General features: G+C 43.3%; 1 pseudogene; it reads left to right on the plus strand.

Moving 5' to 3' along the window:
- Window positions 1–353: 353 nt before the first annotated feature.
- On the plus strand, window positions 354–10,047 carry LOC139652056 (MYND-type zinc finger-containing chromatin reader ZMYND8-like; annotated as a pseudogene).
- Window positions 10,048–13,500: the final 3,453 nt, after the last annotated feature.

The raw sequence follows: 13,500 nt of genomic DNA on the forward strand, positions 1-13,500 counted from the left end.
ATCACTACTGTGCCTTGTTTAATGTTTTGCTTAGGGGTCTGGTATCACGCACATCACACAAGGCTGGCTGCTGGTCCACTCAGGAAAAGTTATGAATCAATATATCTTGCATTTCAAGCATGACTTTTCTATAAAGTTTATACGGACCAGCAGAAACTATTTCAAAAAGTAATGCCAATAGCCTTGATTCTCTAGTCTTTTGTTGGGTGCCTGCTTTATTGCCCTCCATGCTGCTTATCCTGCCTTATTACCACCTTGTTTCTGTTGCACTGCACCTTTTTGTGTTTGTTCCTGCGTGTTTTTGAAACCTGCCCCCCCTGTTTCTCTTGCCTGCATTTCAGTCAGAGCTAAGACATGGTCCCTTTTACTATGTGAAGCAGCCAGCACTCACCACAGACCCTGTTGATGTTGTACCGCAGGACGGCAGGAATGACTTCTACTGCTGGCTGTGCCACCGCGAGGGCCAGGTGCTCTGCTGTGAGCTCTGCCCCAGGGTGTACCATGCCAAGTGCCTCAAACTACCAGCCGAGCCCGAGGGCGACTGGTTCTGTCCAGAGTGTGAGGTATCTCGCTAAAGATATGTGTGTGCGTGTGGGTGTACACAAGTGATGCGCACGCTTACAGCACAATCCTGCTTGCTTAGTCTACACATCGAACTTGTCTGATAACTCGCGCTGTCAGCTTGAGAAATGTTAGAGGATTAAAGTCTTAATCTTTTTCTTTACCTTTTTTGGGAAAAAATTCTTTGCAGTTCTAAGTGGCTACAAGCTAATTCAAAAGCTAATAGTGATGTGAATGTACGCTTATCATTAGAAAGTTAATATCGTCGCCGACTTGCACAAATATGAGCAGTTGTGTTCACTCCTTTGCTTGATGGGATCAGTTTCAGTAATACGGATACCATTTTTATTTTGAATCTTATGTTTTTGCAGAAAATCACTGTTGCTGAATGCATAGAAACCCAGAGCAAGGCCATGACGATGCTAACAATAGACCAACTCTCCTACCTACTAAAGTTCGCCCTCCAGAAGATGAAACAGCCTGGAGTAAGTTACTTACTGTAAACGTGCACTGTGTTGGTTTAATTTTGCTCGTATAACCTTTGTGTACATGACAAAGTGTTTAATGTTAAAAGACAAAGTAGTTACCTTGTAATTATCCATGCAATGGGACACCCGGATCTTGGCTAATGCCTTTGTTATTTTTTTCAACCTGAGCAGACGGAGCCTTTTCAGAAGCCTGTGTCTCTGGAACAGCACCCAGATTATGCAGAATATATCTTCCACCCCATGGACCTGTGTACTTTAGAGAAGGTACCATGATGCATGTGTAATAACTGTAACAATACATACTTATAAAATGATGATTATTATTCATCATTGAAATGTCTTGTCTCATTGATGTTATTGTTCTCATGTTTTGATAGAATATCAAAAAGAAAATGTATGGCTGCACCGAAGCCTTTCTTGCTGATATGAAATGGATCTTACACAACTGCATCATCTATAATGGAGGTAGGCCACTTAGGCATACATCAATCATCACCCCACTCTGCTGTTCAAAGAAAAAATAAACAGCAATTACGGGTCAACCTTTCTCGTGGCTTTGTTCCAGGTAATCACAAACTGACAGCAACAGCGAAAGTCATTGTCAAGATTTGTGAACATGAGGTAAAGTAGCTTTACCAACTTGATAATGGCAAATTTAGATGTGTGTAATTTATGTATGAATAAATGGATGGATCTCATTCCGTTATATCTTCATTTTGTTTAATATGTGTTTTAGATGAATGAGATTGAGGTGTGTCCAGAGTGCTATCTGTCTTCATGCCAAAAAAGGGACAACTGGTTTTGTGAGCCATGTGTAAGTCTCTACATCATCTTAAGTAATACACTTAAGGTCCAGCCTTATGTTAACAGTTTTTATACATATTCGATCTTCTAACTCAACAAAGGGTGTCCAATTATTAGATTTTAGTGTAAAACTTTGATGCATTTAATTATTTTGCTTTGTCCCCCAACAGAGTCAACCCCACCCCTGGTCTGGGCTAAGCTAAAGGGATTTCCCTTCTGGCCAGCAAAAGCTCTGCGGGAGAAGGACGGGCAGGTAGATGCACGCTTTTTCGGACAACATGACAGGTGAGCCTAGCTTTTGAGCCCATTAGAAGAAATTGGCTCCTTGTTTTTGGTTTGCTTCACCAAAACTCAGACTAGTCTCCCTGTTTTTCTACAATCCTTAAATGTTTTATTATGCTTTGTCCTTCTCTTCCGCCCAGGGCTGGGTCCCCATCAACAACTGCTACCTCATGTCCAAAGAGATCCTTTCTCCGTGAAGAAGACCAAGAGTATTTTCAACAGTGCCATGCAGGAGATGGAGGTCTACCGTGGAAAACATCCGCAAGAAATTTGGGATCTTCAACTATGCACCCTTCCGTACCCCCTACACACCCAACAACCAGCTGCAGATGGTACTGGACCCCTCCAACCCCGGCGCTGGGACAGTGAAAACGGAGAAATCTGAAAAACTCCGCCTCAACTTCGATATAACCGCATCTCCCAAGATGGTCCTCGGCAAGAGTTCCACACCAAGTGGGATGAGTCGGAGGATCTCTATGACGGACATGCCTCGGTCTCCCATGAGCACCAACTCCTCTGTTCACACAGGGTCTGACGTGGAGCAGGATGGGATGGAAAAGCCCCCAGGAATCCCGCCTTTCACTACAGCACTGGAGAGGAATCTATGGACTTTAGTGGTAATTAAATGCTAAAGTCTACATCACTCTGGCTGTGTAGCCATGAGGGGTATGATGCCGTTTTTTGAAAAATTTCAACTATATGTGTAAAGCAAAGTAACTAACCTGGGATTTAATTTTTTTGTTTGGATTACAGCATCTCCTGCTTCAGGGAAGATGGGTCCTGCAGGCAGCATGACGGGCAGCCCCAAGCCCTTCACCCCTGGACTGGTGCCCAAGCAGGAGAGGGCTGTAGGCACAGGCAGCATCCTTAATCTCAATTTAGGTCAGTACCATCTCACTTCTGCACAAATCGTACTCTGTTTATGTTGTCACAGGCTGACGATAATCAGATGTGAGATGATACTTAGATTTAGATATATATGTTTTTTCAGTTGTACTCAAGTTGAATGTTAACCCTTTCCTTTCAGATCGAGTGAAGGCTGAGATGGATCTGAAGGAGCTGAGTGAAACTGTGCAGCAGCAGCAGCAGCAGCAACAGGGAGCGACAGCCGCCCTTCCTACACCAAAGAGACCCATCAGGAGCCTGGACAAGACTATTGAAAGCTGCAAGGCTCAGCTTGGTACGTATATAATCAGTCACTAAAGACACGTATATAACCCTGTGCTATCTAATTTTACTTTGGCCCACAATTCTATTCTTGTAGTGTACATCTCATGCCATGTTGTCTGCGGTTAGTGATACCCAACCTAATAACAAAATTGTCTGGTAATTTTAGGAATATTTCAATTTTCTGTGTGATATTCAAATGGTTCTTTGGAATGAGTTGTCTAAGGTGAAACTGGATTTTATAGTTCGTTTTTCAAGTAATTGCCAGACACCACTAATGTAACAGTAAATCAACGGATGTCACCATGACCGTTTCCTAATTTTAGATCACATCAGCTTAAAACAATATTTTGTGTTATGATAAATGAGGAAGATTTGCCAAGCATGTGTAGTTGAACATGTGGCAGCTGGTTTGACTGACATTTACTTGGCATTAGTGATGGTGAACTGTTGATGTTGTCAGGCTATTACCAGAGAATCAAAGTGTTTATTCCCATTGTATCTGACAAAACACTCTTGTGAATCTTTTCACAACATGTGATTAATAACATTTATGTTTCTCCATACAGGAATAGATGAGATTTCTGAAGACGTGTATAAAGGCGTGGAACACAGTGACTCTGAGGATTCTGAGAAATCTGACTCAAGTGACAGCGAGTATCTCAGCGACGAGGAGCACAGGCCAAAGAGCTCCGCCCAGGACGACAAGGACAAAGCAGAGAGAAAGAGGCCCAAAGCAACCACACAAGGAGAGAATAAGGAGGGAGTTACAGGGACAGGGGATAAGCCACCCCTGAACCCGTGCTCAAAGACAAGCAGGGCAGCAATGGCCCAGATAGGGAACCCCAGGACAAGCCCAAAACGCCCCAGTCTCAGCCCCCACTGACAAGCCCAAGGCCCCAGAGGAGGGTAGAGCAGCTGCTGCCTCATCCCTGCCTGAACAAGACTCTGATTCTGAAAGAGAACTGGTGATTGACCTGGGGGATGAGCATGGGAACCGTGATCGAAAGAGGGCTAGAAGAGAGCCAGGGGCCCTGCTGTCAAAACATCTACTGCTCCAAGTTGAAGGTGAGGCTTCTGATATATTCACATTTTTCTGTGCTTCTCACATGACATGAGTCAGGAGGACAGTTGTGGGAAAGGCGGTCTTATATTTTGATGTTTTCTCTGCCTAGGTAAATTCCCTTCATCTGCCATAGCAGCCTCACCAGCAAGGGAAGCCCCCTCTGCTTCCAGCCTGAAAGACCCCTCACAACCTGCCATCACAGCAGCCCTCAACCTTGTTTCCACTACAACCTCTGGCCCGCCCAGTGCAGCCCCATCCAGCAGCGCTCCCGCCCCCTCCCTTGCCTCCACCTCCGTCTCCACGACAGCCTCAGTCCCTGCAGCCGTGAAGAAACAGCGCCTCTACTGCCTAAAGAGACGGCTCAGGCAGTGCAGCGGGCAGTCGTTGGAATCCCACCAACAAGTTCCAGACTTCCTCTCAGAAGTGGCATATGCAGAAGGTGCAGAGGCAACAGCAGCATGGGGAGCAGCCAGCGGTGCAGACGCAGGCCCCGACTCAGGTGCAGACCACGCAGCCGCCAGCAGCTGCAGTCACAGCAGCAGAATTCCTCCTCTAGTACACGCTATCAGACCAGACAAGCAGCCAAAGGTATACACACCAGCATCAACAACAGCACCATCTCCCAGACTTGATAAAATGTAAATCAATTCAGATGTATAATTTCCTTTTTCCCTCCATCATCTCCAGCAGTGCAACAAAAAGACTCCCTCAGAGCACATCCTCCTCATCAGTTACCCCAGTCACCTCTGGCAGTTCCTCCTCCTCTTTCGCGCAGGAGACTTGCAAATCCCGACAGTGTCATCTGATGTGGCTGCAGATATAGCCAAGTACACAAACAAAGTAAGTCAGGATTCTTAGCTCTGTGAAGAAACATTGTTGTAGAATGAGAAATTAAGTACAGTTATTTTTATCTTATCAATGACAATAATCCTGAATTATTTCTGTAATTCATATATGATTTTGTGTAAAGATTGATTACACTGTATGGGTCATCTGTAATGTAAGGAAAGATAACAGCTTTCAAAAATCAAAAGGACCAATTGTGCTTCATGTGCATTCCATTAGTGCTCTTTTCAATTCTTTCTTGTTGAGAGATCAAAGTAGTGAATTAAAGCTGTGCTAACATCACATGGTCCTGGCAAAACTTTTCAGATTATGGACTCGATAAAAGGGACAATGACTGAAATCTACAATGACCTTTCCAAAAGCACATCAGGAAACACAATTGCAGAGGCAAGTATTCTGGCATACAGACTGATGCATATTAATGTGTTGTACTAAGACTTCACAAGTTATAGCTAATGATGATCACTGGGTATGTTTTGCTACAGATCCGACGGTTAAGGATAGAGATTGAGAAACTCCAGTGGTTACATCAGCAAGAGCTATCGGAGATGAAGCACAACCTGGGTAAGTTGTGTTACTTCAAAGAACCATTGAACCTGTTATTTTATGAATACAGTATGATCCAGTCACTTACAGATACTTTTTCCACAACATATGGCATGGATTTCAAAGATATTTGTTTTTCTCTGTGCTAAAAACAGAACTGACAATGGCAGAGATGAGGCAGAGTCTGGAGCAGGAAAGGGAACGGTTGGTGGCAGAGGTCAAGAAGCAGATGGAGACAGAGAAGCAGCAGGCAGTGGACGAGACCAAAAAGAAACAGTGGTGCGCCAACTGCAGGAAAGAGGCCATCTTCTACTGCTGTTGGAACACCAGTTACTGTGATTACCCCTGCCAGCAAGCCCACTGGCCAGAACACATGAAGTCCTGCACGCAGTCAGGTAACATCAATGTACACGTGCACTAGTGTTTTCTCATGTATTGATTAGATGTGGGCGGCTCGCTTAGGTAAACTGACAACTGCCCAAGGAAATTTTTGTTTTATATGTTTTGGGTGCTGTGATGTACTAAGCTGGCGTTCACACTAGGGTTGGGCGATTGCATGAATCAGCTGCATGAATCATGGATTGGTGAATAGAAATTCCCTTGCTGATATTTTGCCAATTCAAACTGCCTTGATTTTTGGTACTTTAAAATGTAGCCTAGTGCAACACACTCAAATAAGGAAGCACACGCAGGGATGAAAATTATGCTCAAGTTGATTTAAAATGTATTTGGAGTCAGCACAGAAGATAGCCTAAACCTAAATACACCTGCTATAGAGTCCTTCCTCATGTTGTACTGGTTTTGTCGCTGCATGTGCTTCCCCATTTGAGTGTCTTGTGCTATTGCTTCCTATTGGGAATGCACCACCACCTGATATTTGCTCATTCGTTCTTTCTTTTTTTTTTCTTCTTTCTTCCTTCTTCGATAATTTAAGTGTAAAAATACCCCTTCCTACCTTTCAATTTATTGAATACATCGGGTATCGGCTATATGTGATGATGATTGGTTGACAGGAGGTTGTACACTATTGCCCAGCCCCAGTTAAAAAAACTAGGGCTGGGCAAGTGAACTACAATGACCACAATTCATTGTTCTCATGACACCGTGGATGGTGTTGGTCAGTCGTTGACCCCTCAAGTCGCACTGGCAGTGCCAACACATACTGAATAGAGAGGCAATGTTTGAGTAGCCTCTGCGACATTAGTTGACTGTTATACTCCCATCTGATTATCGCTAGTTTTGTGATGCGAATATAACGCACAGCTAATTACAAATGGGTTAGATAGAATAGATAAGACATATACAGTAGATAAGCCCATTTGACTTGGTCAACTTTTCATTGTCCAGGGATTGAACAAATAGGTCCTTGTTAGGTCCACTGTTGGAATATATAACATCAAAAACATGTCTGAGATGGGAGAAGGAGTCTCTGTTTAGGTTGAAGCCAGTTTGCTCCAGGTGAATCAGTTTGTCCATTAGGGGGTTCAGAGTGTTGACTAGAACCTCAGCAAGTATTTTCCCATCCTAGTTCAAGAATGATGTGGGATGATAAGACGCCACCAGCTCTGGATGTTTGTGTTTTTTGTACGTAACTATGATGACTGCTTCTGTTGTAAACTACCATCTTTTTTTTTTTTATAAAATTGGCATGGCACGCCATCTGGCCCAGGGGCTTTACTGCTCTTCTACGAGTTGAGGGCCTGTAGAATGTCATTCATTTGCATTACCTTGGGATATATACAGGTTCTAGTACAATTGGAGGTGCTACTATTGATGTCCTTGGGGAACATTAGGGTGTCACCCTTGCCAGATTATATGTTATGAATCATGCAGTCTTTTGTTTTTGTCTTAGTTCTGCTCTTAGTTTTTCTAAGTCTGGCCAGTAGCGTCTGCCGTTTATCACCAAATTCAAAGTGTTCCTGTTTGATGAACAAAAAAGCTTTTCTTACTTTTGCTGAGAATATTTTGTTATATTCAAATCTCAGGGATGATATTCTCCGAGGGAGCTCATCAGTTGACTTCTGGGCATTTTCCTGATCTAGCCGGTTGATCTGATTGTCCAATTTTAGTAATTTGTCCCTATTCCTCTTGTTTCTTGATGCTTGAAAAGAGATCACATAACGCTTAGATAAGCCTTGAAAGATTCCCATTCAACAGAAAAATACAAAGAATATTCCCTGCCAGTTGGGCTAGTGATTCTTCAAATGCCAACCAGATTCATATTGTTAATAAAGATAGTGAGAAAATCACTAGAGTTGTTTGAGAGGGTGATCTGTCTAGATACAGATCTATTACACAATTTTCTGCTATACAGGCCTTTACATTTTTGAAGAATGACGGATTATCAATGTTTGGTGCATAGATATATTTACTAGAGTTATGGGCATGGAATACAGTTCTCCAATGACAGTCAGATAGCAACCATTATTGTCCGCAATTGTGGTTTTGTGGAATGAAAGGGATACCCTCTATCATCAGGATGGCTGTGCCTCTGGATTTAACAGAAAAATTTGAATGATATTCCCTATCCACCTAGACCTGATGCGAGTCATTCTTGAAATGAGTCTCTGTAAGAAACCCTATATCTGATGACAATATTTTGAGATGGGCAAAAACTTCCTCTCTTTATCAGATTGTTCAAACCTTCAACAGTCCAACTTGAAATTGTACGGCCTCTCCTTCCTGCTCCTGCTATATTTACGCTAGCTTGCATTTGATGTCGGAGGTTTATTTTGAGCATGACAGCATTCCAAATATTTCACGCTTAGAAGTGAGTTTGAAGCAGTAACGCCCCACCCTGTCCTCCCTATCCGTCTTTCTAGAAATCCTCCCCACTGGTCACATAACCCCTCTCATCCTATGCACCCATTCCTTCAGTAACAAAAGCCCACATGTGTAGCAACAATGTTAAGTATAGTGTGAGTATAGTATAGTGTGAACTTGCAGCGGTAAATACAAATGGGTTACCTCCTCAGTGTATTTCATAGACACTACCTTGCCCCTGCCAACCTGTGGGTAACACTGCAGACACAGACAAGCATGTACGCAAACTGTGCAGTCTTTTGCTATGTCCTCATTTTATATTTCTGTTCTCCTTCCAGCCACAGCGTCGCAGCAGGAGCCAGAGGCAGAGCCCAACTCGGACCCTTCAGTCAAACCACCAGGCCATTCTCCCGCCACGCAGACCCTCCCCTCCGCAACAGCATCCATACCAGACAAAAGCTCCTCCCCCACATATATGGACAAGAGCAAGGACAGCGCTGGTGTTACTGTGACCTAACCGCTACACTACACACAGTCTGTAACATTTTACAAGGCCACTGTGTGGGCTTATGGCGTCAAACGCAAGGCACACTCAATGCTCGAAGGCCTGCACTTCTGTGACAAATCACCTTGATTTTTCCATCCTCATCTGTACGTCTGCTTGGTGATCGGACATTTCTTGGTCATCCCTCATTAGCGGTTTCTTCCACAAGTCTGTGTTCAGGTGGATTCACCTTGTGACTGTAGTCTGTCTTGAAAAATAAAATGTGAGTCTGTATATTTCCATACCTGTCCTAAGTTTCGTGTTATAGCTCTGTTACCACTTTGTTCCAGATCTGAGGAAGATTGTATCAAACCATCGAATATTTGCTACATAACATCTTCAGTGCTGCTCTGAAGTACTTCAAGGCTGTTGTATTTTGGTAATTTGTCCCCAAGTAAAACAAAAATGTTGAAACAGCCAGCAGTTGAGTGTATTCAGTTTATGTGGTGCCATCAGAGGCAATTTGAGTAATGTAAGTGTAAGTTTCATCTTTCTGTCTTCAACCATGTCCACTTCATGTCAACATTGGCATTTTTGGCTCATACCTGTTTTATATTGTAGTTCCACAGTGTATACATAAAATAATTATCTGTGATTTATAAAAAAACAAAAACAACAAAAACCTAAAATTTAAAACTGTACAAAGCTTTTTGTAAGAAGATACCTGAACAATATTTATAGTGTTATATGATGTTTTTATAGTATGTTTAATGAAATCACATTTCTATGTGTCTGAAAAAAAGTTATTTGAAATAAATTACTTCACATGAATGTCACCGCTGAACAAAGTCTCTATTCAACCGGTTATTCAAAAATGATGTAAGACGTAGTCAGACTATTATAAACTGGGGTAAATGGAAACTGCAATTTGACTGTATATTATTTCCTGTGAGCATGTATGTTTTAAGTTTGTGTCACGTTCTCGTTTACATAGGCTATTGTACATACAGTAAATGGGTTGGTGAAGAAAAAATAAAACTGGTCTGATCACTTTGGTGCTTATCAGTTTACTGTGTCCTTACATTAGTAAAGGAAAGATGAAACGGGTTTGTTCCACTTTAGCAATTAATTCATTACAATTTTGGATATGGACAGAAAAAAAACAATTGTGCATTCAGATCACCAGCTCAGTAGAACTTCTTTATTTTCTTGGTTCATTATTTAATTCATTTCACTTCTCTTTGTATTGATCACAGATAAGCCTAACGAGCGATACCACAACGACCACAACTGACCTTAGATCAGTCAACGCCTGAACAGGAAACCAGCACTTCTTATCGCGAGATCACGTGTGTAGCAAGTTAAAGAAAATGGAAGGCGATGCTGCTAGCTAGCTGAGCGAATCAATTCGTTACTGGAAAATTAACGTTAGTTTCGAAGGTATGTTTCCGATTTTCTTAACGAGTTCGGTGGAGAACCGTGTAATAATTGTAAAGCGCGTCGAGACTAAACCATTCGAGACAGTTAGCAGTGCAGCGTACTGCATTTATTAGTCGGTACGGTAGCAGCTAACTTAGCTGCAGGGAACAATGTCGTACCCCAAAAGACTCCTTTACCCGGTGCATGGAAAACTCATGAGTGTTCGTGGCGTTACCAAACAAGACTCTCTCATTACTACCTTGGTACAGACGCCGGCTGTCCAGCAGTAACGTTAGGAAGGCCTGTTGGTTCGTTCTTGTTTTGCTACCGAGTGGCTATTTTTAGCCTGCAGGTACATCTAGGACTTGCCCGCAACCTGAACTCACAATTTAATCTCTTACACTGTGCAGCCAAGTTACTTTACGCCAGGCCAATTTTTGGATGTGAGGGTAAGATCTAACGTCAATGTTAGCGTTAGGGTGTAAATGTAGGCCTAGACACAACAGCTGGCTACATAATCGTCAACGTCTAGATTTTATGCAAACCATTATTTTTGGGAGTGGACCTATGGCCGATTCCAGGCTCTCTCGGACCAACCAGACACAATACTGGCAGCATAACTTACATTCTGGCCTGGTTTCAGTTATTTTACTGTTATCCGACGAAAGGCAAATGACGTGAAAGCATACACAACAAGCTAAATGCAAAACACCAATTATACCTCTATAAATGTGTAGACATCCATAGACTTTTAGGCTATAAACTTGGACACGAGCAGGAATCGCGCCCCTCCTCCTACCACTTCAGACTTAAGTTATCACCAGCATTCAGGATTTAGATTTTTGACTTTACTCATTGCTGATAGTTAACAATTAATATTCAAATATTGCACTGATTATTGCAATCTCCACGTGTCTAATATTGCATTTATTGTTTCATCTGATTTTGTAAGTATGATTATATGGATCCCAGGAAGAGTAGCCCCGTCGCCTGTGTGTTGGCTAATGGGGATTCTAATACATAAACAAACAAGTAAACTACTTGTTAAACTAGTTTTAGAAGTATGATTTTTTTTGGGCAACCATTTTCAAAATGGAAGAGGGAAAATATCACTTTAGGTTCAAGTTTGCTTCTCACACTAACACAATGTAGACATTATTTAAACATTATGTAGACGTTTTTGATATATTTTTTCCTCCAAAATTGAACCCTGGTACATGCAGACAAGTGAAATGAGAGTTTACAAATTCTGAAAACTAGACATTGGCAGACATCTGGTTGCAACTTGGAGTGGTACATATTTTACTATGTCTAGTCCTCAAGCGATTTGACCATTAAGTAACAATCTTTTTAGTTTTTGTGCTAACAAATGACATTTTCTGTGTTTTGACAGCTCGTCTACCACGGATGTCAACATGGACACAGTGGAAAACAGCAGTGAAACAGGTGATAGTAATCCAGGTAAAACAAATTCTCTATCCTCTAATCTATGATTAGATGAAGGTGAAATAGATTTTGGTTCTCTTTTGTTAATCCTGTTACTTCCTCTCTCTTTCTGTAGAGGAACAACAGCAGCAGAGCCTGTTGGACGGGGCAGATAAGACTGTTAGACCGACCCTCTCGGAGGTTAGAAAGTCCTGGGGCTTCAGGCGGACGACCATTGCTAGAAGAGAGTTCATGGACGAGATTATAGACCTAAACCCTAGTCCTCCACCGGCACGGAGGGGCAGAAGTCGCCGAGCCAAGCAGACACCCCAGACCACCCAAAGAGCTAGCCGTGCAAGTAGGAGCGTTATAGATGACCTAGAATGGTCCGCCCCATCCTCACCAGTGTCAGACGACACAAAGCCAGCCGCAGAGGCCTCTGCAGGAGGGAGCCTTGACCCCAGCTTATGGCAGGACTTTGGGTCTGCCTTCCACACTGCCTTCTCACTGCTTGGTGGGAAGGAGGGCATGTCTGCGGAAATGGCAGATGAACTGGAAGCCACTGATGGCATGGAAGCTTCAGAGGCTATGGATGGGACTGAGGTTTCTGATAATATGGAAGCTACCAATAACATGGAGACCCTGCAGCCCATTGCACCTGATGATGTTGTTGAAGGGGAAAGTGACAATGTAGTGTTTGATCTCCAGTCGAGAAGACGACAGTGATGAAATGACTCTGATACAGCTTAAGGAGCAGCTGATAGCTAAAGGCAGGCAGGGAGACACCAGAGCTAGAGGGGGGAGGGGTGGAAGAGGAAAGGCCAGAGGAAGGGGGAGAGGCAGAGGAAGAGGTAGGGGAAGAGGTAGAGGAAGGGGACGAGGGAGGGGCAGGGCAGCAGAGCTCGAGTCTAGTACTGCAGATGATGATGAGGACGACGATGATGTGGTGCTTGTTAATCAAGCAGAACGGCAACCGTTGCAGGAAGAGGAAAAAGAAAGCAGTCCAGAGAGGCCTGCAGTAATAGAGGTGTCTCAGAGTCCTGCTCAGCAATCAAGCTCAGACTGCATAGTCATAGACACTGATTTAGACCAAATTCGTGATGTAACACCAGGCCAGTATGATGATGCACCAGAGGAAGAGGAGGAGAAGAAGAACTTAGAAGAGTACTCAAGCATATCGGACAGTGAAGGTTATGATCCTAATGCTTTGTACTGCATCTGCCGGCAGAAACACAATAAAAGGTATATACTCATTTCTATCAACAAGGTTCCTTGGCCTGAGCTGCTCCTTCACTGCTTTGCATACCGAAACCATCTGCCAGTTTTACTTCCTGGCCATTACTATTCATTCTCTGTCACATTTTTCACTTCTAGGTTCATGATTAGCTGTGACACTTGCCAGGAGTGGTTCCATGGCGACTGTGTTGGCATCAGTGAGACGCAGGGTCGCAAGATGGAGAGGAGAGGACAAGAGTACATCTGCCCCCGCTGCACCACCAAGAAGCTGAGCCAGCTCCAGCCGGAGTCCCGCCCTCAGCCAGAGCCTCAGCTTAGCCTGCCTGAATGTCTGACACCCAGCTCTTCTGGAGAAAACGGGGTAGAGGCCAAAAAGCAGAAGGCCCTCAAGGTTAGAATTTGATTTTGATGGT

Source organism: Centroberyx affinis, unplaced genomic scaffold (assembly GCF_046629955.1).
Source record: "Centroberyx affinis isolate AG114_WGS23_722 - 3 ecotype Tasmania unplaced genomic scaffold, CSIRO-AGI_Caff_v1 ptg001751l_1, whole genome shotgun sequence".
Lineage (NCBI taxonomy): Eukaryota > Metazoa > Chordata > Actinopteri > Beryciformes > Berycidae > Centroberyx > Centroberyx affinis.